Consider the following 27,164-nt stretch of genomic DNA (forward strand, 5'->3'; position numbering starts at 1 on the left):
TGTGTGTGTGTGTGTGTGTGTGTGTGTGCGTGCATGTGTATGTTCATATTCATGTGTAATCAAGACTCTAGTTTGAGCTAGAATATACCAAACAGGATTATTCATTGAGATTATTTTATTTTATTTTTTGCTTGCAGGAAATGAATAGCTCCCTTAAAAGCATCTTTATCTGCCCCTGAGGTCAGTGCAGAGCATATAAGGTGTATGCTTCAAGTTCAGAACAAACACGTATCACCCCCTCCTACTATTTAAAAAATAAATAAAAAAGAAAGAAAAAGAAATCCTCAAATCAGAGCATTCTTCACCAGATACTTTGATTAAATAACCAGCCACAACCAACCGGACAAGACCAACCAGCACCAGTGTCCGGAACCCAGGTAGGGAGGCTGATTTCTACCCGGACAACCAGCTTATGGCACCACAGCCCCCATCTCCCAACCGGAAGCAGCCCGCCCGTGCCGCCGACCTCTGGGTTCTTGGCAGTTGAGGGCCTTTCCATTCCGGTTGACTTCTGTTCCTGTGCTGCTCCCGCTCCCTGCTCAGCCTTTGCAGACATGAACCCCAGCGACCCCAGCTACTCCTTGGCTTCACTCTATGTGGGGGACCTGCATCCCGACGTGACCGAGGCAATGCTCTATGAGAAGTTCAGCCCGGCAGGGCCCATCCTCTCCATCCGGGTGTACAGGGACAGGATCACCCGCCGCTCGCTGGGCTACGCGTCCGTCAACTTCCAGCAGCTGGAGGACGCCGAGCGGGCCTTGGACACCATGAATTTCGACGTGATAAAGGGCAAGCCGGTTCGCATCATGTGGTCTCAGCGGGACCCGTCGCTGCGCAAAAGCGGAGTAGGCAACATATTCGTGAAAAATCTGGACAGATCCATTGACAGTAAAACGCTGTATGATACGTTTTCTGCCTTCGGTAACATCCTTTCCTGTAAGGTGGTGTGTGATGAGAATGGCTCCAAGGGTTACGGCTTCGTACACTTCGAGACACAGGAAGAAGCTGAACGAGCAATTGAGAAAATGAACGGGATGTTCCTAAATGACCGCAAAGTGTTTGTTGGTCGCTTTAAGTCTCGTAGAGACAGGCAAGCTGAACTTGGAGCCAGGGCCAAGGAGTTCACCAATGTTTACATCAAGAATTTGGGAGAAGATATGGATGATGAGAGACTCCAGGATCTATTTGGCAGATTTGGGCCTGCCTTAAGTGTTAAAGTCATGACTGATGAAAGTGGAAAATCCAAAGGATTCGGATTCGTAAGCTTTGAAAGGCATGAAGATGCACGAAAGGCAGTGGATGAGATGAATGGAAAAGACCTCAATGGAAAACAAATTTATGTAGGTCGTGCTCAGAAAAAGGTGGAACGACAGACTGAACTGAAACACAAATTCGGGCAGATGAAACAAGATAAGCACAAAATTGAACAGGTACCACAAGATAGAAGCATCAGATGCCAAGGTGTTAACCTTTATGTGAAAAACCTTGATGATGGCATTGATGATGAGCGTCTCCGGAAGGAGTTTTCCCCATTTGGTACGATTACTAGTGCAAAGGTAACTATGGAGGGTGGGCGAAGCAAAGGGTTTGGTTTTGTATGTTTTTCTTCTCCAGAAGAAGCCACCAAAGCTGTTACAGAAATGAATGGTAGAATAGTGGCCACCAAACCACTCTACGTAGCTTTAGCTCAACGCAAAGAGGAGCGCCAGGCTCACCTCAGTAACCAGTACATGCAAAGAATGGCAAGCACCAGTGCCGGGCCTAACCCAGTCGTCAGCCCTTTCCAGCCAGCGCAGGGGCCGTCAGGTTACTGCTTGACAGCTACACCACCGACTCAGAGCCGTAGAACATACTGTGCTCCTAATCAAACTACTCAGCAAGGACCAAGTGCCCGTGGGAGTGCTCACGGTACCAGAGCTCATCCATTCCAAATCATGTCTAGTACCATCCACCCATCAAATACTATGCCATCATTTAGTACTTCAGGACCCGCTACCTCACAGGTTATACGACATCGTACTGCCAGCACATCCACACAGATGATGGGCCCACATCCTGCAGCTGCTTCTGCTGCAGCTGCTCCCACCACCCGCACAATTACCCAGTATAAATATACTGCTGGAGTCCGAAATCCCCCTCAGCATCTTAATACACAGCCACATGTCAGCATGCAGCGGTCTGCTGTTCCTGTCCAAGGTAAAGAATCTTTGACTGCCTCCATGTTGGCCTCTGCTCCTCCTCAAGCTCAAAAGCAAATGTTAGGGGAGTGGCTATTTTCTCTTATTCAGGCCATGCACCCTGCTCTTGCTGGTAAAATCACGGGTATGCTGTTGGAAATTGATAATATAGAGCTACGCCACATGCTTGAGTCTCCAGAGTGTCTCCACACCAAAGTTGATGAAGCCATAGCTGTACTGCAAGCTCACCAAGCTAAAGAGACTTCACAGAAAGCAGTCAGCAGTATTGCTGGTGTCCCAAATGCTTAAAGATGAGCAGGTGAAAGCATAGAAAATCCTGCTTCACTGAAGAAAAATATCTAGACATTGAAAACCCATGACAACAGAAAGAAAACTAGAAACTAAATGAAAGGGAAAGGAACTTATAATCTCCTGTGCCAAGTCAGAGTCAGGTCTAGTGAGCAATGCAAAGCCCAGGCCACTTGGTTTAAGACAGCAGATAACAGAAATAGTGACATTTAAGAGCAAATTAATGTTATCGACGTTGGGGAAATGATTTTCTTTTTAGGAAAGTGCAAAAATTTAAAGCATCTCTTACTTCAGTTGTAATTCAAATAGCTCAAGATGTCAATTCTAAGTAACAGAACTTGTACTTGAGCAAGGACCATGGTTTGGATCATAGTATCCTTGCTTAGCTTCCTTAAAGAGTAACAGTGAAAAAATAAAGGCATCGCTGTCGGCTATAATACCTCTGAGACTTCTAGAAGGCTACTCATGTCTTGTGGCCAGCTGTATTTCTACTCAGTTGTTGCCAGATACAAAACACGTGCCATCTGTAATTGACAACCCTGTCAATTGATGTACCAAAGAACCGCCTTCAACTTAGAAGCTTCTGTCCAGCACAAACTACAGAAAGTGAATTTTAACAGCTGTCAAAAGTTACCTCCATAGTCTCTGGACTTCACTGATCCACTTTATAGCATCGAATGAACTAACTTATGTAAAATTATGTGCCTTCTTCAAACTCAATCTAACATTCAGAATACATTTATGAACTGGCATCTTGCTGTGTTTTGGAAGATACAGGAGTCTTGGTTTTTTGGAACTGCATTTTGGTGGAATAGATGAGAAGCTAAAACAAAAGTATCAGATTACTAAAAACATACTATATAAAAACATAGAGGGAGAAAAAAGGGAAGAAGGGAGATAGAAGTCTTGGAGATAGAGGGAGCAGTTTGGAGGGAAGAGGGTTAATCTGATTTTTTTTTTCAAGCCCCGAGAAAACCCAAACATATCAGGAAGACAGGCATGATGCCCTCTGGAGCAGATATAAGCTAAGTGGGTTCTAGGGAGGGAAGAGCTGGGTGAGTGGCTTTCTCCATACAAAGAGGGAGGGCTTGAGTAGAAAAGCAACATAACAAAGGGGTTGGTTTTTGCAAATAGCCCTCTATACAATAAAGCTGTTTTTCACAAATACAAATTAATTTTTAAGTTTAATTTTTTTTTGTGGTTCACTTATTTTTGTGTCCCAAGACAGTAGTTCTCTGTCACTGAAAGATGCAGTATTACTTCTGAGTATTCTTTCCTTAACAATGGATTGCAACATAGATCACTCTAAACACAAAGAATTATATAAAACCTAATGGCAAACATCTATGCAAACGATTTCTAAATGATCAGCTTTTTGGCAATAGGCAATTAAAACACATTGTTCTCATTTTGAGATGTTAATAGTCATTGATAACAGACTTCCATTGAATTTAAACCTAATAACTTGTACAGTATTGAGAATATCAGGGTTGTTAGAGGACACAGAGAAGTATGGAAATACAGGCATGGATTAAACACTTAGTTTACACAAAGATTCCAAAGATGTTTGACCTCATTGGGACTTGGAAATGACATTTAGACCTCATGCTTGTAGGAGCTTAAGTTCCCAGTGGTAGCAAATGTCACTCACTATTGTATAAGAAGTTTCCTGCACTTCTAAGTCAATCACTTGGTAGGAATATGGGAATGAGCCAGGAGCCTGGATGCTCTTAGCTGACAGAAAAATTTGCAAAGAAATATTGACTTACAGGAAGACACATTATAAAATGAAAGCTGTGTCCATGCTATGGAGCATGACAGTATAGTCAAACTAACAGCAGTTCTCTGGGTGTCACCCAAGTACTCACACAATTAACTTACCATGAACTTAGAAAAATACTTGTGGGATGATGCAAATGGTGGAAACTTTATATAATCTGCAAATAGAAATGTGCAGGGCACAAAAAGGCACATGTGGCAAATTGTGGGGCAGCCCTGCCACTTTGCCCCAGGAAAGACTCACATGATCACCCTACCTTTTGAGTATTATCCTCTGCCCACCTGAGATTCTGTCCACTTCATCTTTGCTGCACATTCAAAGCAGCAGCTCTGCCCCCTCACCTTCACTGATAGCTAGTCAAAGGCATTCCACTAATTTTCATTTTAAAAGTTTCAAAGTCAAGACTTTCAAAATAGTGGTAAATATGGTAGAGATTTCACTATAATCTCTATTACACAGCAAGTTTCACAAACTAAAGTACTGCCCATTAACTAAAGTACTGCCACCAGAAATTGTATGTTCATATCTAATTCTTGTGGGCATTGAATGCCCCTGTGGAGGAAGTCATTCCACCAAGTATATATACATCTATATCTACCTGGTTCTTAAAAACTGAACATTTCATGTTCTCCAAAAATTAGAAACTAAAACGGTGTGGTGTTTATTTACTGCTTACTTAGGAGAGTCTAATTCTTGCCAAGAATGAAGTTCTGGAGAATGAGCTGTTTCAGATCAGGTAAGACTGGTGTCCAATCCAAGATGGTTGCCAACCACTGTAGAAACGGTGATGGTATGTTTGTATGGCACTACATGATGGCTGAAACATTTCTCTCATTATTAGCATACCTTGGCTAGAACAAGAACCTGTGATTCTATTCTTAGGCCAAGAATAAGGAAGAGAAGGAGGCCAAGATAGAAATGTCCCATAGTCTTTGGGCTTTTGCATTCCATGAAAGATACCGACTTCTCCGTGTATGTTGGTGTGTGTGTGTGTGTGGGGGGGTGGTGGTTCCCATTGGGTTTCAAAGACTGTCTGCATGGATATAAGGTAGTGATTTTATTATAAACCATCACTGGCTTAAATATTTGAACTCTAATGTAGCCGAATATCAGGGATACACTGGTTTGTTCAGGCCTGCCAAACACTCAACACTTCAAACTAAGCCCTTCCTGCAGTGATTTCTGGCTTACTAAAATAAGCTTAGTAACATTTCAAAAAACGATGACTGTGTATATTACTTCACTCCTGCTCTTTAGCCAGTCAGTGAAGTCCCCAAGGGTCCTGTGAATGCGTTGTGATGGTCCCTGTCACTCTCTCCTGTGCTGGAAAGAACATAAAAATGAAAAGTGACTTTAGTCAGCCACTAAGTGCACAGGATGTCTGTATGAAATCCCACATGGGGGTTAGTGCTGTCTGCCCTCTTTGTGCTCAGAAGAGTGGATTGTGTAAGTTGATTTTTGAAGAAATGGTTCTAATGTGTTTATTATAACAATATGATAATAGTGAGGAAACCAGTGTGGGTCTGACCCTTATTAGAGATAGTTGAATGCCTTCTCCAAGGCCCTAGTCTTTAAAAACTGTAAAAACAGATCCAGGAAGTGAGAAAGACAAATTAAACTTACTCTGCTTATAAATAAAAAGCATGTTAAATCCACATTACAGCTCTCAGTCTTCACCAGAGAAGCCTCCACTTATAGTAGGCCACAATTAGTGCAGAAAGAGCTAATCAAAGTGTAAAAGCATTGCACACGACAGACGTTGAGACTGGTCCTGAAAATTTTAGGGAATTTCCCCCCTACAAGTCAGTACATGTTACTGGAGAACTGTGGTCTCTAATAAAGTTCTTGATCTTTTTAATTAAAGAGTTTATACATGGACTGAAACAGAAGCTCAAGGAAAATGTTTTTAGAGTTTAGAAGAGAAAGCTTAGCAGCTGGCCAGAGGAAGAAGCTTTAGAATAGCAAGATAGAAAGCCATGGGGGAGTATGGTATAGACGTCTTATTGACTCTAATCTCTCTCACTCCCTACACAGTTCACATTTTCTAATGCTCTGGTATGGACATAGTTTGAGGGTTTCCCCCAGAGCTCCATGTGTTAAAAATGTGTGATGAAAATCCAATGATTGACTCCTGTTGGCATGCGCGCATGCACACACACACACACACACACACACACACATACACACACACACAAATACAGACATACAGACATACAGGCACACAGTCACACATATACAAACACAAACATACACAAATGAAAATACAGACAGACACACAAACATGTACAGACTCACATAAACACACACACTTACAAATATAGACATACATATTCACACAGACACACATACAAACACAGACATGTACATATACACAAAGAGATACCCACAGAGACAGATAGCCAGACACAGACACACACACACACACACACACACACACACACACACCAAGTTTCCTTGTGGTTTTTTGCTGTATTCTAATTCCATTCCTAAGTCAGCATCACCAGCTCTGTCAGACCCGGTGTCTCTGGAATGATGAACCAACATGAACTTTTTTTTTATACTATTAACCTTCTTCAGATATTTTGTTACAGTATTGGAAAACTGATCAATACTACTCAAAGGTGGGATTGTCCTTGGATTTCCTTGTACTGGTGTAAGTCTTAGCTGTCACTGGAAGGACATTCCGCTAACACATTTCCACCTTCTCCCACTTCCTGTTTACGGCCGTGTAATTGCTTATCACACCTATTATTTGTTTTTGGAAATTAACTTTTGACTTCTGTTGATTTTATCTGTTCATATTTGTTTTCCATTGTGTTAATGTCTGCTTTTGCAACGGCCCTTTTTTATTTTCCACGAGTTACTTAAGCCGTGTGTTTAGTTGAATATTAGTTAATTCCTTCAGTCTACCTTCTTGGTTAATAAACTTATTTAAGACACTTCAAAGCTCCAACTATCTCCTTACTAAGTCCCATAGCTCTTAATTAGTGTTGTTTGAAACATTCAGCTCTAATGACTTTTAATATTTAATTATGCCCTTTAGTCTCCTTTAGTTAGAAAGGATTCCTGATCTCTCTTTGTCTCTTTTGACCTTCATAGTTTTGAAAAGTAAACCCAATTATTTCAAGGACAATCCCCACATATGGTTTGATGGGACATTTTCTCCTTGGTGTTCCTTATTTTAGCCATTATGTATGTAGGTGCCAATAAAATCCTTCTCCTTCTTGAGTTCAGATGGCTTCTTAAACTGAAGCTTCCCTGAGGCCTGGTGTTCTTCCAGACTTCTGGGAAGAGGTCAGGTACCATCTCTGCGGGTGTTCTCTCCTCTACCATCTTCAGGTTAGAGAGAAGGTGGGCTGTTTCTGTCCAACACCAGTCTCTCAGCTGTTTTGTCCTCATCTTTTAACTTCTAGAACTTTTCTTATCTTCCCAATTTCTTTCTCAATTTAGATAATTTCTTTTTCCATAACCTTTGCTTTTAATTTCTACTTTTATTTGTTAAATATATTAGATATATTTTTGTCTACATGAACTGACTTCAAATATGTGGTCAGAATAATTTAGTAAATTGTGACTTTGAATTAAAATTAATCATTGTATGTTTTTTTTTTTCCAGGAGATAGCTACTTACTGGATTTGAGTTTCTTGCTGCTTTAACTAGATCTATTTGATCCCTATCCCTATCTTTTAGCTTATAACCTGTTTCCCACTTATCCACAGACACAATGAGACATGATATTAGAAGGTTAGATATTAAACCCTTTTTAAAATGTTCATCCCAGTCATAATGAAGCTGTTGTAAGTGGCTGTGTATCCTCTGCAAAATCAGATACTGAAGTCCTTCACTCTCAACAGTACCCTGCTTAGCCACAGAGTCTTAGAGGACAGTGCAGATTAAATGATATCTTACTCAAGAGAGCCAGTGTTCTTCTGGAAGCTGATGATATCTTGTGGCTCTGCCAAACTGTGAGGACATAATAAGGAGTTGGCTACAATCAAGAGGAGCAAACCAAAGTGCTATCAGTTTAATCTTGGACTCCTGGCTTCAAAATCTGTGAATGAATTTTTACTAATTTAGTAACCTAGCCTGTGGTGTTTGATAATGGCAAACAAAAGCCCTGTCAAGTTAAATACTGTTGTAACATATACTTAATACAGGAAAGGCCTTCAAACTGCAGGATGGCTAGAGGGGAGAGAGGAGTTTAAAGAACAAACACATTTGAAAAGTTGTAGATTATGAAAGAAAAGTGATTAAATGTCGGTCTGAAAGGTGCCATAGGAAACGAGGAACATACTAAAATCATAGCACAGATAATTCTTGATGGAAAATGGAAATAACTCGGCTGCACTATGTTCAGTGAAATGGAGCAAATGTGACGAAATGAAGTTGTTAGCAGAGCACTAACACTTTGAGTTATGGCTCGGCTTCATCTTTCTGACTATAACAAACTGCCAGAGGACAGAGGCGGGTTGAGTTGGGAATTCTTAAAAACAAAAAGGGGGATCATAGCTTGAGAATTTTCAGTCTGCTCATTTTGAGTGGTTGCAGAGCAGAGACCAGTGGAAGAAACTTCTAAGTCAAACATCATGAAGGTATCTCAGTTGGAGAAATATTTGATGTGTAGATTATATTATGGGAGTCACCTCAAGAGCCAAGCCAGGACCTTAGCAGAGACCAGGAATGGAGGCAGGGTGGTCTCAACAGAAGCTCTGCCCACCTGACTAGAGAAGACAGAGATGGAACAAAGCAAGGGAAGGCCATCAGAGTCCTGGAATTACCTCTGATGGAACAGTGAATCTATCTGACCATAAGCATTTAATATGACGGGGAAGGATATCTTTCAACGTATCTCGGACATGTTCAGGAGTGCTGATCCCTCCAGAGGCCAAGGACTCCAAGGCTTGCCTGCCTCCTTAGCCTCAATAAAGCCAGACAGTCACCACCTGAGACCTAAGGGGAGAAGGATGCCACAGGAGTCCCAGAACATAGAGCCTTGTCCCTGACGGGTACATTAGACTAAATGTCAGTGAAGATTATTCCAGAAGATTGTTAGGAAGATACTTAGGGCACCTTGTTCCTTTCTTATTTCAAGTTTTATCCAATTTGGAATGACAAGAGGCCTGTTTGCCCGTCCTGACATTGTATTTTGGTTGTGAGTACAGAGCATGTCTGGCTCACAGGTTTGCAGGCAAATGCTGCACAGGATACCTGCCTCAGGATGAATCATAGCTCCAGCCCTGTTGCCCTCTAACTGGTACCGATGAAGACCTGGAGGTGAAGTGGTTAGGAGGATGGGCTAAGACTTTCTGAGATGATGGGGTGTTGGTGCTTAGCTTTTGAGAACAACATCAGTTTTAGGGGCCAGGGGTCAACGTGTCAGGAGTTGATCTTTGTCCTCCAGGTCTCTCATATTGAAATTGTGCTTCTCCTATGTTGTAGCTATATTTGGAGATAAGATATGCAAAGTGACAATTAAACTAAACAGAACTGTGAGGATTAGATTCCAGTCTAATATGCTAGAATGCTTGTGGGATGGCCGGAGGAAAGGCCATGAGAGAACAGCCAGAAATCCAGCATCTGCAAGGTGAGGTAGTGTATTCCTAGACAGCTCAGCCTCCGGAACTATGAAGGAAAAAAATACGGTGTTTAAACCACCCAGTTACGGCAGGCAGAGAGTAAGAGTACAGGCACCTGAGTGCTTGCTGTAACCTCCACACACCAATGGAGGAGGCCTTGTCCCCACTTCCCCACTGTGCTACTGTAATCTGTGCTGAGCACTGACATGCCCTCAGCTTTCACCCCCACTGCCTCCTCTCTGCTGAACTCCTTCCTCACACAGACAGTTGCCTTCACCCTTGGCCTCCATTACTGTTTTGTCTCTGTCTTCAGCCATCATACCCACCTCTCAAATTTCATCAGCACATCCACTCTTTAGGACCACAAAGCAGCATACGAAACAAACCCTAAGCACTGCCCACTGCTGGAGAAAACGTGGTCACTGTTCCCCAGGTTTGTGTTGCCTCCAGTCCTATGCAGTTTCTGGACATGTTTCTATTTACTACTGACTGTTAATATATAACCTCACATTTCACTTCACAAAGAAAATTGGGGCTCTCTGAAAGGAAATTGCTTAATGCCAACCCCACTTTACCTGTCAGACCACCTGCATCCATCGGCTCTTTCTCTTCTGTACTATTAGAAAGGAGGCAGCAAATCCCATTTACAGCCAACTCCAGGATTGTTATCTGGCTTTTATATTATCTCATCTCTTCCTGTTGTTATCACATCCATCCATGAGTTCATTTATTCCTTCATTTAAGGAGGCTCTGGATGAGGCACAGAAAAGGCAACTGTATCTGGGCACTAGTTGCAAGCAGTAAGGTTCACTAAGAAGAGAGAAACAAGCTTGTGATCAGTGAGGTGAGAGTTATCTCCTGACAGCTATAAAGCAGTGTCTCAGGACAGTGCTGAGCCCACACTCCTAGCTGATGCTCCTGGATCCATCTGGACCCAGTCAGTGAGTAAGATGTATGACAGCATCTGCTGCAAGGTGTGTGCTCCCTCATCAAGGCTGTCCTGGGACCTTCTGGAGGAACTGATTGAAAGGCATAGGTTGATGCGGAAGGCGCTCCATCTCAGGGGAACAAGAATGGAGTTGACACAGAGAGCTAGGAAAAGTTTAGCAATGTCTAGAGACTTTCGGATCTATAGTACTGTGAATATCTGTCTCCCACCTGTCTCTGTCTCCTCTGCCTGTCTGTTTCTCTGTCTCTGTCTGTCTCTCTGTCTCCTCTCTCTCTTTCTGTTTCTTCTTTCTTTCTTCTCTCCCTCCTCCCTCCTTACTCTGGCTTTTGCTCTTCCTGATAGAGAAACAGAATACTGAATAATCATGATTAATTGAAAATGGCAAACCCCAAGATATAGCAAACTTCAGATAGCAGATGCACTCTCAGCCCATGACAAACTGTCACACCATAATCTCAAATAGCACCAGAAAGGAGCTAAGAATGCTTTGCAGACAAATTTAAACAAGCGAATGGCCTGGTCAAGGTCATATCATTGCATGGTGGATTGTTTGAAAAGATGTTGTTGGTGCCAAATATAGTTATATTCCCAACATCTAAAGCTCAGATTTCTTCACCATCAATAACATATGGAAAGGATATGGTGGATAGAAACCCAGAGCCAGGTAAGACAGACAGCAACAGAGCTAAGACGAGCTCTGGGTTCTCTCATTTACACTTCTAGATGGATGGTAGTGCTGGGCCTGTGCTGATTAATAAAGATATCTGAAGGGAGAGGAGAAAAAGCCATACCACTCTGGATATATTTAGTATGAAATATGTCCAGGTGGTGAAGAGAAGCCCTTACTCAGCACATTCAAGGATGTGACTCTCACAATTCTCTCCAGACTTCTGAAATATCTGTGCTCTATGGATTTTCTGTTTCTTTTCAGTCAATGGATTCCCTGTGCTTAGGTCTCTAAAATATGAACTGAAAATTTTTCATACACTCTCACACACACACACACACACACACACACACACACACACATCCTGAATAGTTCTTTAAAAAAATTAGCCTGTTTGTCAACACCATCTCCTTATTTGCCAACAACTACTCCATGTACTGAAGTTGGGAGATAGTCTCCTCTTGGGGTACTTGTTGCTTTCCAAGGCCTTGTGGCTTTCCAATCCCCATGAAGGTTGAGTTCAGTACCTACTGACCATTCCTTGGCAGCATCCCTTTTGCTTGCAGTTGGGCATCTTGGATTAAGTGGGCCCTTAGTGTGCTACAACAGATGCTGTTATATCAGATCAAAAATGACCATGCAGAGACAGCAGGGAAGAAGGGCCTGGGAAAGATGCAGGCAGAGGTTGGAGGGAGACAGCTGCAAGTGGAGAACTTTCCACAGACACTACAACCCAGAAACCAGGAGTCATGTGAGTTGAGGGAGTCACTGGAAAGTCCATTGACGTGCATTGTGTACTTAGAATGTTCCTGGTTCTGAAGACTCAAAGAGAAAATTAGGGCCATGAGTTTGGGTAGGGAACAGCTTAGACCATTACTCAGTTACTATCTGTAAACTGAGAAGTATTGGGCAGTATTCTTACTTTAAAATTATTTATTATTCTAATTTTGTTACATATGAATGTACATTTGCATGAAAGTATGGCACAGCTGTATGCAAGTCCTTGGAGCTGAGAAGGGGGCTTAAGCTGGAGTAGTGTTACAGACAGTTGTGAATCATCAGAAGTGCGTGATGGGAATGAATGTGCCTGTGCATGTTGCAATTGCTAGGTAACAGTGGCTCTGTCCTGAGGCAGGAGTTCCTTCACACTTAGTTACAAGGCTTCTTTCTTGACAGTGATTTCATCCCTGTGCCTGGCAGAGGAAGACATCCTGTTGGCCTCTATGCCTCCATGCTTAGAAGCCTTAGACTGCCCCCTTCTGTGGCTCTCTCAGACACAGGGCCACAGCCTCCATCATCAGCCTTCGGATCCTTTCATACTTTCTCAACATTACCCAGCACACCCATGCGTGTCTTCAGTACACGCATTTATTGTCAAAAGATTCTGTGTTTCTCCGATATTTTTTCCACTGTTCCACCTTTTCCTCATTTTTGTTTTGCTAATTTCCAAGTCCAGCCTCACTTTGTTCTAGGCCAAATCTGAATCACCTTTGATAGCCCCATGCTTCCCGCTGCTGGGATGATCCAGCTGTCCTGTTCTACCTTGACCAGGACAACCAGGTTTAGCACTGAAAGCCCTTCAGTCCCTGGTGAACCAACCAAATGACTCAGGGGTCATCCTACTTGATTCCTGAAAAACACCCTATTATGGTTTGAACTACTAACATCTCCTGAGAGCTCATATGTTGAAGCTCTCTAATTAATGAGTGAATCCAATGATGGATGTGCAAATCCCCAGCGGAATTGACTATTAGGAATTGGGGCTAAGTAGATAACTCAGGGTATATCTTGCACCTCTCTACCATTAAGCTGTGTTGCAGGTTCTGCGCTGTCCCTCTGTGTTGCTTCTCCTTTTCTCAGACCTGAAACCCACTAGAAACAGGCAGCCATGGGCCAAGTCCTGTAATTCTAAACCAAATAAATCCTTCAACGTCATTTTTCTCAAGGATTTTGTCAAAGCAACCAAAAACGAACTAGCACAAAACCTTTCAAAAAATACTCAGGCTCCAAATACTTCGCCTTCTTTCTGATCCCTTCCTCATCTGAGCAGCTTTCATCTTCTTGGCGATGTCTTTGACATCTCAAAGTTTCCTTCTTCCTCCCTTTATGTGCAATCCTTCGTAATAGTCTCAACTAACTTGTTTTGTATGGGAGTAAGGGGACAGTATTGTGTATCCAGCACTTGAATTTGATATAGCCCAAGAAGACTGGATCTCTGATCCTTCTGCCCTTTCTCTACCTCCTAATGCTAGGATTCAGGCACATGCCACCACACACAGCTTATAGGATGCTCAGGAGCTGAGTGCTGGACCAACTGAGCCACATATACTGCCCTTTACATTGTTATTAGTCATATTAATTAAATACAATAACAGGATACATTGTGACATTTTCATCCACGTGTATAATGTATTCTGATTGTATTCACCTCCATTACCCTCTCTTATCCCTATCTCACTCCTGCTGGCCCACTTATCAATTAATCTCACTTTTTATATCACTTTTTGTGTGACCCATAGTTTTAATAAGGGTTGCTTAAAAGAGGATGGATGAGCGGTAGTTGACAGTTGCATGGGCAGCCTACCCACTGACTGTTAACTTCTGAATATTTATGCTTCTCCCTGCAGATTAATGATACTTTCAGTCTTGGTCAGGAAGCTTCCTTTTACAGTGAGCAGTGTCTACTGAAGATACTCCTAACTCGTCGAAATGCAGAGAATAGGTGGATATTGAGCGCATATCCCCAAAGGGGTGTCCACATAAGTAATTTTTATCAAGCTATCTATCTATCTATTTATCTATCTATCTATCTATCTATCTATCTATCAGTTCAGTTTTTGCAGTAGCATATAATTTCTTATGTGTGTCTATTCTCCACCTCTAAACCTTACTGATACCAAGAAAATTTCATGAAAAAAGAGTATGTATTGTTGGTCAACATCTGTACTGCCAGTCCTGAGCAGAAACTCAGGCCATGACAGTTACCTGGTGAGTATATCTCTGTTGGTCTCTGTGTGATGCTGGTTTACGTTTCCATCACATGTTCATTTCTGTGCAAGTCCTTCATCCTGTGGTCTGCTGGTGTGGTATAAGGCTATGCCCCCTGGGTATGTGCACACCCTAGTTCAAAGAGAATCCTCTCAGGTACATTTTAACAAGAATCCTAAGAGTAAGGTACAGAAAAGAATGTTCCACTGAAGTTTTCCCTCCAGAGGATCCCAAAAGAGCACTGCCAGTCCTCCCCAACCCCAATTCCAATCTCTGCTCAAGGCATAGCAGGGGATTCTCTTATTAGAGCTAGAGCTTCCTACCCACTGGAAACTCCCATTTGAATTGTGTTGTACCTAGGCCCGCTTCTCCCCTATTACAATATAAATTTCTGTGACGCAAATGCCTTACTCATGCCTAAAATCTGTGGTACTTTCAAAAAGGAGTTTTTGAAAGAGATGCCAATCCATCACATTTTTTGTAAGAAGAAAGCCCAACAAATGGGATCAGGAATTACCAGAAAATTGTTTATGGGAATTAACTGGGCATGCGCTGGGTCTGCTGTGTGCTGCAGCTGGCATGTTGAGCCTGGCCATTGTGGACAGTGAGAAGAACAGCAGTTGCCTGTGTTGGCCCATTAGAACTTAATTGCCTGTGTATCTTCTGCCTCTGGGCTTTAGCAAAGGGCTGTTTGCAGCCCAATTAGCCTCCAGGTTCCTCAGATTTTGTTTTGTAGATATTTAGCCCTGCAATCTACAGTAGGAACGACACATAATTAGTGGACTGGTGGTGAATCACTCTCCACAGAGGTGGATCTCTGCCTCCTACCAAGGTGTCTAAGAATAGCTCTAGCAGGCATGTCCTCAAAGAACAAAACTAAATGCTTTGCCTGTAAAAACTCCTCCTGGGGACTAATAAGAAAGCATGATGAGAATCAAGAAAAATAATTCGTCAGCATGCAAGCTCTGTCCTGGAGACCGTGGGACAACCAGAGAGGCTACTGAAATTATGAGTATTTTATATTAGAAGGAGATGGTAGCTGGCTGCTCATTTCCTAGAGAGAAATTACCCAAATTTGTACCTTTAACTTTGCACAACAATCAGAGGAGTTTTGCGCAAAAGTGAGCTGAGTTAAGTATGGTCTTTGAAAATGGAGAGCAGTAGGGGTGGAGTGGGTGGCAAGTTTTCAAGTGGTGATAGATTCCAAACCCACTTCTTCACTGCTGGCATCCCTCCTTCAAACAAACAGAACCCAGCCTTGTCAGGAGAGGCTGTGAAGCTGAGACTTAGACATTGGCTGAGACATATGGGTAGGGTTGGGGAGATGATCTCACATCACCAGTCACCAGCAAGAGTGGAGAAAGAATTGCTCAGAGTCAGGCTTGGTTAAAGGTCATGATTCACTGGTCATACAGGAAGGGAGCTAGGGAGCTGGTTGCCTCATCTTCTCCATGTTGACAACAGTGGTGGGGTGGGTGTGGTCTAAAAGGAAGGGGTAGTGAGATTTTAATTTGCAAAGGAGGGTCACCTTGGTAATCATGAGCACACAGGGTCTATTCCCGTCAATGAAGAATCCCTGAGAAGAACACGTGGGAGCTTCCTGGGGTGGGGAAGTATAGGCTGCACGTAGACAGCTAGGGCTCCATGTTTATTACATCTCTGGCCTTGAGTTGTTTAATTGTTCACCTTTTAATAATACATCTTAAAATACATTTTTTGAGAATTCAATGTGATATGGACCTATTCCCAACAGCAGGACCCAAGAGGAGGGGCTGAGGTCATTCCTCACCTTGGCTTCATTCCCTCTAATTCATTCTAAACTTGTGTTACTTAAGGGAAAACTTGATTCCCGGTGTGAGTTTCTAAATAAGAGAGTAATTCTTAGCAATAGAATCAACACACACACACACACACACACACACACACACACACACACCACATACACAAGGACAGACACACAGGTACACTCACACATACTCATACACACCTACTCTCTCAAATACTTGTATCCATACATACTCATACATTCAAACATACACACTCAAATATGCACATACTCACTCATATGTACACACATATATGTGCATACATGTTGTATCCCTCACACACACACACACACACACACACACACTCTCTCTCTCTCTCTCTCTCTCTCTCTCTCTCTCTCTCTCACACACACACACACACACACACACACACACACACACACACACCTTGCCTCTTGGNCACACACACACACACACACACACACACACACACACACACACCTTGCCTCTTGGAAGCACTATCCCCAAGGGGCCATTCCTCTTAGAGTTTGGCCCTCGGCTTTGACTGCCCACTATGTGCTGCCATCCTCCACAGAGCATGTGACACATCCTGTGAAGGTCTCCTGTCTGTCCACAACATTCTGCCATTATTATCAAAGCTTGTGGTCCAGCTGTGGATTGGAAGAGGCACAAAGCAGCTGGTAGACCAGATGGACAGTCTTTCCTTGTGGGGTTTACACATTTCAGAATAGGAAAACATCTGGACAGTGAGTGGTGATCAAGCAAGGCTCTTGTTTCTCTCTGATCTGGGGAAACTCTAACAAGCTCTAAAACCTGGGAGTCTGATGCAATCCACTTCCATTAGGGACATCTACATGTGACTCTAAAATGAAACACTCAGCTTCATTACACTTCCCAGATTAAGACAGAGCATGTAATCATCTCGATTCCAGACACAGAGGCCAGGGAGGCTTTTGTATCATGCTTAGGTAACAGGAGAAATGCTTTTATAAGAAAAGAACAACTTCCCTTCCCTGGTGTGAGAACTGCCTCACACTATGAACAGCCTCTGGACCTGGACACTATTGCTAGGTCCCTTCTGAGAGCTGCCCTTGCTCAGGCCTGCCTGCAGGCATACCTTGTTCTGCATCCTAAGTGCTGGATTTTTTATAAGGAATCCCTGGTGACTACTCACGTCCAGAGAGCCTGAACCTCCTCTAAATCCTGTTATTCAGAACTAACAGCATCTGACTAATGTCTTCTAAAAACTTCAGTGTATTCTGGTCCAAATAGGAAAGTAACATGGAGAGCCAGTGGACCCCAAACCCTTGTTTCTTTGGTGTTTTCCAGCCCTTGTTGCTCTTGTTCCCCTTTTGCATCCTCTAACTTCTCTGACTTCTCTGAGCCCCAAAGGGAGAGATTTAATGGTGAGATCCCATTTCTGGCTGAGTATTTTAAGGTCTTTCACTGTCCATGTATGTCTACTACCTATGGGTATTTGTTCCCATCTGCTACAGGGTGAAGCTCCTTGGATGATGACCAAGCAAGATACTTACCTACAAGCAAAATGTCAGTAGGAGGCATTTTTTCACTACATTCCTTTGCTAGAACATATTTGGTTTCCTCTAGGTCACTGGGCTATCTAGTCTCAGGTTCTTGCTCATCCAAGCAGCATTGAGTATGGATTCCATCACATGGAGTGGGCCTAAGTCAATCAGATATTGGTTGGTTACTCTCATAAGCTTTGTGCCACTATTGCACTTGCACATCTTGCAGGTAGGATACTATTGCCGACCAGAGGATTTGTATCTGAGTTGATGTTTGACAGCATGCAGAGGACTTTCTGGTACCAAGAACACTATTCAGCACTGGCTCAATTTCTCCATGTTCAGTGAATTGTGTAAGTACTGTCTTCAGCAATAGAGGCCTTGCTGAATATAGGTTGTGAAGAACAACCTATAGCCTCATAAATAGCCTTGGTTGTTTAGGGGTTCCCATGTGACAACTTTGGCCATCAGTTCAGTTATAAATGATGCATGTTCATTGAAAATTCTCTGAGAAGTTATCACTAAGGCAAGCAGCAGCATGTGTGTGTATATGAGGGAGTGTGCATATGTGAGTGTGCAAGTGTGTGAATATGAATGTGCATAAGTGTATTGAGTATTCTGTGAGTATGTTTGAGTGTGGAGGAGTGTATGGAAGTGAAAGTGTGAGTATACAAATGTAAGTGAATATCACTGAGTGTGAGTGTGTGGGTATATATTATCTGAGTGTGGATGAGTGTATGTGAGGGAAAGTGTGCAAGTGTGAACATATGTAAATATGAATGTGTGGGTGTGAATGAGTATGTGAGTGAGAATAAATGCATGAGCATGAAAGAATGTGAGTGTCAGTATGTATTACCATGAGTGTGAGTGTGTGAATGAATGTGTTGGTGAGTTTGTGAGTGTCATATGAGTATGAGAGGGCTGGTGTGAATGTGTGAGGACACACAAGTATGAGTGTATGTTTGTGTGTACATGTACACATGTTTATCTGTATATGTGTGTTGTGTGTGTCACACGTGTTTTGGGTGGATGCTCAGAAGCATTTAGAACACACCGATACTCATGTCTCTTTCTAAAGCATCATTGTAGAGAACAGGGTTATCTGAGCAGCAGGGCTACTCTGAGCCCTTACTGTATCCCCACCCTTTCCTTCACTTTTCTCCCAGCTTCTCTGGACAGCTTCATGCTCTTTTGATATAGAATGTCAGCACAGTCGGTGCAGCAGAATGGAAGCCAGTGTCCTTCTGGCTCAGTGATTTGTCTACATAGGAAAGCAAAGGATTGGACTGACTGCAAGCACACACAAAGAGCCATAGCATATAGACAGGGATTGTAATTGTCAAGGGAGGCACCTCCAGTGCTGAGGAAAGGGAAGTCCAGGAGTAAGAAGCAAACATAATGAGCCCATCAGCCTAGTGGTACCCGCTGCAGACTATGACTGCAGAGGTGGTAGCCTGGCAACCCTGCCATGGAGATCAGATGTTTCTGGGCCCTAGGTGGCTGGGTGGAGATGCTGTCAATGGATTTCCAGTATTCCCCTTTCCTGGGACTATCTGGTCTAGAGACACTCCAGAATTGGTCCAAGGATTCTTTAAAGAATGGTAATGAAGGTAATGTTTGACTGCAGAGCAGAGGGCACAGTGTGAAATCTAGAGAAATTATATGCTCCAAGGCCAGGGGCAAAGGTCACTACTGTCAGGCTAACCTTATCCATCAGTAAATGCAAGGAATGTAGGTGATAGACATTTATACAATTTTATACATTTTACTGTTAAAATGTATAACAACTTATTAATAAAATATAAAATGTTCTTTCTTATTTTCATATACTAAACTGCAACTCACAGAATCTTTCCAATGAATTTGCAAACAATTTCCTTAGTATTAAATCATGGGTACAGACCACTTGGGAAGGGTTAACCATGACACTCTGTAGCTTCTCTCCCATCCCAGGTCCAAGGCAAACTAGTTTTGACAAACTTTCAACATATAACTGCCCAAGGCAGACAATAGCATTCGCTTCCTGTCACAGACACCCAAGGCAACCTGAGCTAGGGCCTTATAGCTCACCTCCTCCCACCTTTACCCCACAACCCTCAGAGATATCTACTTTCTAAAGTCCAGAAAAGTCAATGATGTCCTTTGTTGTTCTGGTTGCTGTTCCATCTCCTTTCCTAGCTCCTCAACTGTGGGCAGCCATATTACTAGATTCACCTGTGATACACAGTAGTGTGACAGTATGCCTTTCTGTGGTGCTGGGTCAAATTTCCACATCCAGATGAGGAAGGTGGAAGAGAGACAACCAAGACACATGAGGAACTCATTCGTACCTCAGAAAAATGTGTCTTCTTTTGCCACCTAGACATGCTTTGGATAGTGAAATCATGTTTGCCTAGTATTTTGTCCCACTTATAATGTAAACACACACATAAACCTACTTTTTGCTTGTGTTTAAGTTACTGATTAAAAAAAACCTTCATGTATAGACAGCAGAAAAAAGTCAACAAGTGAAAGTAGCTTTTGGGGGCTAGAGGGATGTCTCAGTAGTTAAGAGAACTTGTTCTTGCAGACGACCTGGTTTTGATTCGCAGCACCCTGTATTCACAGCCATCTGTATCTCCAGCCTTAGGACTCTTAACACCCTCTTCTGACTCCTATGGGCTGCAGAATGCAAGTGATACACAGACATGCATGCATGTAAAACAGTCATATACATAAGATAAGTAAATATTTTAAAAATCAAGAATAGCTTTCCAGTTTGTCGATTTACACAGTATCAGGCTTCCTGTGTCCCAGGTAGAGTCACAATGCTCATAGGTTGCAGAGAACGTTGCATTGTGTCCCACAAAGAACCTCAGCTTAGATATAATAGTTCAGTGGAAAACAGCAAGTGGGAGATGAATTTACATGCATTTGCTGTCTTTGCATTAAATATAGCTAATTAAAAGTTCATAGAGTTTAATCATTAGAAAGCCTCTGTTTAAAGAAAAAAAGGGGGGCCTGAAAATTTTCTGAAACCTTAACAAAAGCATTTAAACTTTTCATGATTTCTCTCTCCTGTTCTCTTACATTTTTTCCTTTTAAAAATAATTTGTTCCATATATGTTTGTGTGCAGAAGTGGGCTGGGGGTGGGTGTGGGTTGAGAAGGGATGTTAATGGATCCTGGAGTTACAGGCATTTCTGTGTCTTCTGGTGTGGGGGAGAGGATGTGTATGGTGAGAGACTGAGCAGTAGATTACAGCTATGGCTAGGTAGAGCTTAGAAGGGTTGGTGTGCTGTCGAAACTATAGGCTTCACATACACATAACAGTCATATTCTACAAAATAGAACATGCTGGCACAAAGGATTCTTCTGTGAAGCACGGCTAAAGCTTGAGGGCTGAGTTTTACCGTTGAACTCTAAAGATGCACACACACACACACATGTACACACACACATTCATACTGAAGAGCAGCAAGCTCCCCATTAGTGTGTAGAATGGTGGTTTTGTGTATCAGTTAAAAGAAAGCAAGGATAGCGAGAGACACTTGTAAAAACATGAGGTTTAAGATAATCTCTGCAATAGTCATTTGTAATTGTCAACATTTACATTTATGTGAGCTTGGCCTCCCTACCTAGGGGGGTGATTATGCATGCATATATGCCTGTTCTCATGAATAAACATGAGGATGAAATAAAGAAGGACCAAATATCCTAGAAAGCAGAGCAAATGATGCAGATAGCACACTCCAGCGAGGTGCACTGGAGAGGATGCTCTCAAGCCCCTGTTCAGATTCCATGCATGAATGGCTCAGTTTCAGCCAGATATATGAAAGCATCCCACATCATGGCTCTTCTTCAAGGGATCAGAGCTGTAAAGCTAGCTGGTTTCATTTCCCATGGTACCTAGACTTGAAGAGTTAAATTCTCATCAACATCACCGAAGGTCTTCAAATTTACCTTGGTAGAAGACACCTAAACCCACAGATATGTTATCATAAATATGATTATACACCAATTTAATTTTCCCCATGATGTGTGCAGTTCCCTTCCTTTGATGAGACACAGCAATTACATCTTATTTCTCTTAGCAAAATTTACATGAAAATCAAACAAATGGAGAAGGAGGAGAAATTGCCAAGTAAACAGAATGATTTCATCCCTGTGAATAAGGATGTCAGCAGATTTTCCCAAGACTAGGGATCAAAGAACTAAAATGGCTCAGGAGGGTCAAAGAGCTCTGTTTTGATGCTTTTGATACCCACAAGTCTCCAATCACCATAGTGAGAGGAGGAAGTTCTGTGTAGATGTGCTCAGACTGATGGTCAAATCACACAACGTCATTCAAGCAAAACCCTCATTCTAGAGAGACGCAATAGTGAGGTTGAGGGCAGAGACCATTTTGTGTCTTTTTTTGAAAAAGGGATGGAGGAGGGGTGTCTGGCTGGCTTAGCATTGACTAACTTGAGTGTTTTGGGTGGATTCTGGCTCACATGGCTACCTTAGTTTACTGGCTCTGGGCTGGTTAGCAGTCATCAGTAGAGCTGCATGCAAGAACCTGGGATAAGAGGACTAAGGTTGGTTTGACTGGCTTCTGGTTGGGAAACATTTCCCTAGGAAGAGGCATGATGATGGTAACAAGAAGCTAAGGAAGGCATGGCATAAAGGTACATTATTCAGGTGTCCAGGGCAAGATGCAGGTGAACCATGCATGTGGAAGAACACTAAAACAATCCATTTGTCAAAGCTAGAAGACAGTTTCATACAAGTAGTTCGAAATGTTTCCAGTAGAATACTGGACTCTCTTGAATGTCTAAAGCTTTGCCCATCTATGAATGAGGCTGAGTTTCTAACATTTACACTGTGTGAGATAAAAAGAATTCACAGAGTGGCAGTTTATGTAACACTTTGAGAGCCTTATGGCGAATGTGTCAAACAGATTCCTTGTTTAAAACAGCAACATCGAGGAAACAGGAGATGCATGCAGGACAGAGGTTAATTCCATAAGCCAAAGAGCTAATATTCTGCATAAAAAGGGGGATAAGCATACATGTGCACTTAAAGCTGTAAACAAGAAGGCATGCTGGGTAGGTAGCCTGGAGCCTGAAGAATTAGAAAAATGCTTTCTGAAACTTTCCACTTTTTAATAGACCAGAGAAGAGTCTTGTCAGCCAAACAACATGAACAGCTTTTCTCCTGCATCCATTGACACAGGAATGTCTTCCTGTGGGGGCTTTCCCTTTATGCCTGGGGACGTTAGATCTACAGAAAAACATTTCAAAAATGGCTACATATAGTTCCAACATTGAACTGATGGTGATCAGCTACCCAGACCCAGAACGTGGCCACAATTAAGCCAGTCCCAAAGTCCTGGGAGAATAGACTTGCTGGACAAGTCCTGGTGGTCACAACTGGAGGTGGGGGCCTGTAGGAAATACTACTTTGGTACTGTAGTGGGGAAGGGCCAAACGCAGCTTTTCTGTATCCTTGTTTGAATTTTGCAACATAAGACTCAGCCCCATCTTAGGCAATACAGTGACTTTTGTTAAGAATTGGTCCCAGATGGTCTTTGCTGACATGTCTTTCCTCGTATTTTCCATTAAGAAAACACATCCTTCTAGCCTGGTGTCCCTGTTGGGAACTGGAGGTAAGAAAACCCAACTTGGATAAAGCACAAACAGTACCTTGAGCTGCTTGTTTTCTAAACATAAAGGGTTTCTTGTTGCTGTTTTGGGAATTTGCTCTTTCTTTGTCCCTTCCTGGTTTTTCCCTGCTCCTCCGGCTTCTATGGAGTTTGGCTCTCCACCCACTGTTGCCTTAATTGCCATTTCCAATGATCTATTTATAATCTGTACAATCATCCTTGGAAATGAGAAATACTTGTGGACTTGGGCTGTTCTCAACTTAGGTACACTCCTCCCTCTGCTTTGTCATTAAGTTGAAGAGAGCTACTAACCACTAAGAGAGCCCCAGCTCCCTGGGTCTGCACTGGACCCTCCTTAATAATCAAGGCCATGTTTCGTCAGTGTGGGATGTTTAATTCTAATTTCCCAGCTATTTAATTATCATCTCTGGGGTACGAGGGAGACGGTTCTCTCAGGGAAGTTTCTGGAGAGAATTCCCTTGTACATCATTGAGACTCAGGATTGCGCTTGATTCACCCTGGTCCAGCCAACCTTATTTTCCTCATGGAATGCTGGCAGAGGGACAGGAAATGGTTTGCTTTGGCTGCTGGGTGTCTCATTGCTGATTTAATGTGATACCTGCACACTGTAAAATGAAAGTGTGTTACTCAAGCTCAAAGCTAGCATGGGAAACTCTCCCTCCTGCACGGAAGAAAAGTGATGGAGAAAATATCAGGCAACCTCCAGCTACCTTGCCTGAAAAATGGAAGAAGGGTTTTCTATTGGGAAGAATATCACTGATCATTGAAATGGGCGTGTTTGTATCCTGGAATCCCTCCTGATCATAGGATCATCCTTTCTTCTTTGCAGTGTGCCTCCTCTATGCATGTTCCTCCCCTCTGTTCCCCATTGCTTTCTTCTTGCTCCCTCCACTCTGACATAAAAAGATGAATTTGACTTTTGATAGAGACATTCAGAGGTGACAAAATATGGTTAGGTCCTGGGCTGCCTTTCTCTTCATCTCTTATCTTCAGAATTGTCCCATTACACATGTCCCCATTTGCTGTCCCTCAATGATGACAGAAACCAGAACTCTGTATTTGTTTTCACTATCATCCTTTTGGGCTCCTTATCCCTAGTCTGGCTGGGGTCTCTCCAGTCACTCTTGTCACTTTCAATTACTAAAATCTGGCTTCCAGCTCAGAGTCATCCAACACTCCTCCTTCTCCTCTTTCCCTGGATCCCCTCACTCATTGCATGTGATTTTATAATCTCAGGTATTTTGTTATCCTCTATGTTTGAAGTTCATTATTTTCTATTCTATATGTGACCATTTTATGCTAAGTGATTCAATGGATCTTTTGCTATCTTTCTGCTCCTCTGGTCTCATTCGTCATGGTTATCCCAAGAGACTCTGGGAAAGTTGGTTTTGAGCATACAAAAAATACATTCCTGTTGGTCAGGTGGCTCTGAAGGCCTTTTAGGTCTTCATTAAATAAAAGCTTGGTTGGGCTCATAAGGTAAAATAAGGGTAGAATCTGCTATGCTAAAATACCCATCACTGGGACTGAGGTCAGCAGAGATTCAGTCAGGAACCACTTGGGGTATAGATTGCCATCACAAGTTAAAGGTTTATCTGTGTGACACATGCTTTGGAGTTCTTTCTTCAGTAGGAAGTTGGGTTTGTCCTGGTTCCCTGTTGCTCTCGCATCCATTTTGCTCCCCTCCCCAACACCCACCCCAGGACCTCTCTCAGATGTTGACTGCAGGTATCAGTGTAGACTGAAGCTTTAGTACAAAATGAAGTTAGATTTCAAATGGAAAGAACAATGTCACTACCTGGAGTCATGTGAGTAGCAGATTCAGAGAGCTAAGCAACAGGAGAGGATAGAGTAAGCCCTGACTACAAAGTTTACCAGAATTGATGTGCCCCAAGGAGCAGGAATCTTGTAGCAAGTGCAGTCTAATCATGACTCGAACCCATGAATATTAAACACCTCACACACAGCTTGACTATGTTGCTGTCTGCAACTTATTTTGCATGCATAATTAGAATAAGTGACAAATTCATGTCAGTCTATTCAGATAGGGTGCACACGGCAAAATTAATTGTTTAGTTTAAAATATGAAGTGAAAGTTGGGGAGTTTAACAGTAAAATGGCATTATGAATATTCTATCCATCAGCATATATAAATCTGGGTATTAAAAGCAAAGTCAAATAATTTTTACCTAATAAAACATGACAGATTGTCATGATACTATTAATTATTGCTCTGTAGACCATTTTACTGTGTCTATGAATATTAAATGTTTTCTATTGCTTAGGAATTTAAGTCTTTCGTGCTAAGTATGAAAGTGGCAGCCTGCAGATTGTTTTACTATAATTTAAATGGTTATTGATTTTATTTTTAAAGAAACTACCCAATGCATCTAAGGACACAACGTAGATAAAACCCATTAAATTATTTTGCCAGAATAGAGGATAAATGTAGTCATGATAACTTCTGATCATTCACAATCTTTTTTAGAACTATTTTTGACTATTTTTCCTATTTTCTTGCAGCAGAAGAATATGGTAAAAACAGATGTAGGCTGGACATTTTTAAATTATTAATCGAGCATGTGACCTTGGTCAAACCAGTCTGTTCTGATTTATTACATTTTTTAAAAATCTGAAAATATTTGTTTTTCCTTCTCCGTGTATAAATATTAAAAGAGATAAGTCACAGAGGGTATTCTGCACAGAGGCTATATATAGGCTTGGTTCTTTGTGCTCTGACACACTCTGGAAGCCAGACATTGTGGCTGTGTGCATCTGCTTCCATCTGGTGTTGCCTTGTTAGGCTGTGTATCTGCCATTCACAATTGTTCTGAACATTTCTAGAAGGTCTGGAGAGAGTTGTAGAGACCCAGCCTGTATGTCACAGCCACGTGTGTGCTGATGGATAGAGTATTATTAACTGTACATTTAGGAAGAGTTAGGTCCAAGAATAAAGAGTTGACTTAGAGTCTTAATCAAAGGAGGCCATCAAACATACTCTCATCAGACTTTTTAAGTAACTGGAGTTCTGTGGGTTGTTTCTTAGCACATCTAGGATAAATATGGATTAAAAATGGATTCTTCTTCTGTACCATGCAGATCTCTGCTGTGAGATCAATGACCTTGAAATCAGTGGATTCAAGAAGTCACCTCATAGAACTTATTTCATGCTCCTCCAGTGCAATGCAGTAGTTCATAAGTAATAGCACTAGCCCTTGAGTTTGGTAGAACTCCTGGCTTACACAGTCATTTCTTTATGATAATATCTGGGAAGCCTTTCTGAGGGTCATTTTCAAATAATACCTGAGCCTAAAGCTGGGGATTAGTGGATTAATCTGGAGCAATCTCAGCAAGAGAAGTAAGATAGTGATGACAAGCCAGAATATAAGAGACACATCTGAGTCTCTGGTGAATTAACAGATGACTAGACCAGTAAGCCAGTGGGGCAGTAGAAAAGTCTCCCATATAAAACACTAAATGAACTAGAAAATATCTTTCTAGGTGAGTGCTGGACCAAAGAGGTCCCAGGGCAGGTGCTTGAAGGCAGAAGAGAGACAGAGGGATTTAAGGGGCAATGTTGGGAGCATAAGTTGACATACACAAGTGACTCCACAGACATTGTTTGGTCTCACTGACCTTGTGTGTTCCCTTGGCTTTTGGTAACAAACCTCAGACACAGCACAGCTACCAAGAGTTTATGCAGCTGATCATCAATAGTTCCTATTAAAAAGCAAGCGAGTTCTGAAAACTTATGACCA

At 42.2% G+C, this 27,164-nt stretch overlaps 1 pseudogene across 1 annotated transcript; it reads left to right on the top strand.

Moving 5' to 3' along the window:
• The first annotated feature begins 476 nt into the window (after window positions 1–476).
• Window positions 477–3,666, top strand: LOC110284280 (annotated as a pseudogene). Its single transcript, XR_002376915.1, has one exon. The product of XR_002376915.1 is annotated as a polyadenylate-binding protein 1 pseudogene (transcript).
• The last annotated feature ends 23,498 nt before the right edge of the window (window positions 3,667–27,164 follow it).

The sequence above is a fragment of the Mus caroli genome, chromosome 17, assembly GCF_900094665.2.
Source record: "Mus caroli chromosome 17, CAROLI_EIJ_v1.1, whole genome shotgun sequence".
NCBI classification, from domain to species: Eukaryota; Metazoa; Chordata; class Mammalia; order Rodentia; family Muridae; genus Mus; species Mus caroli.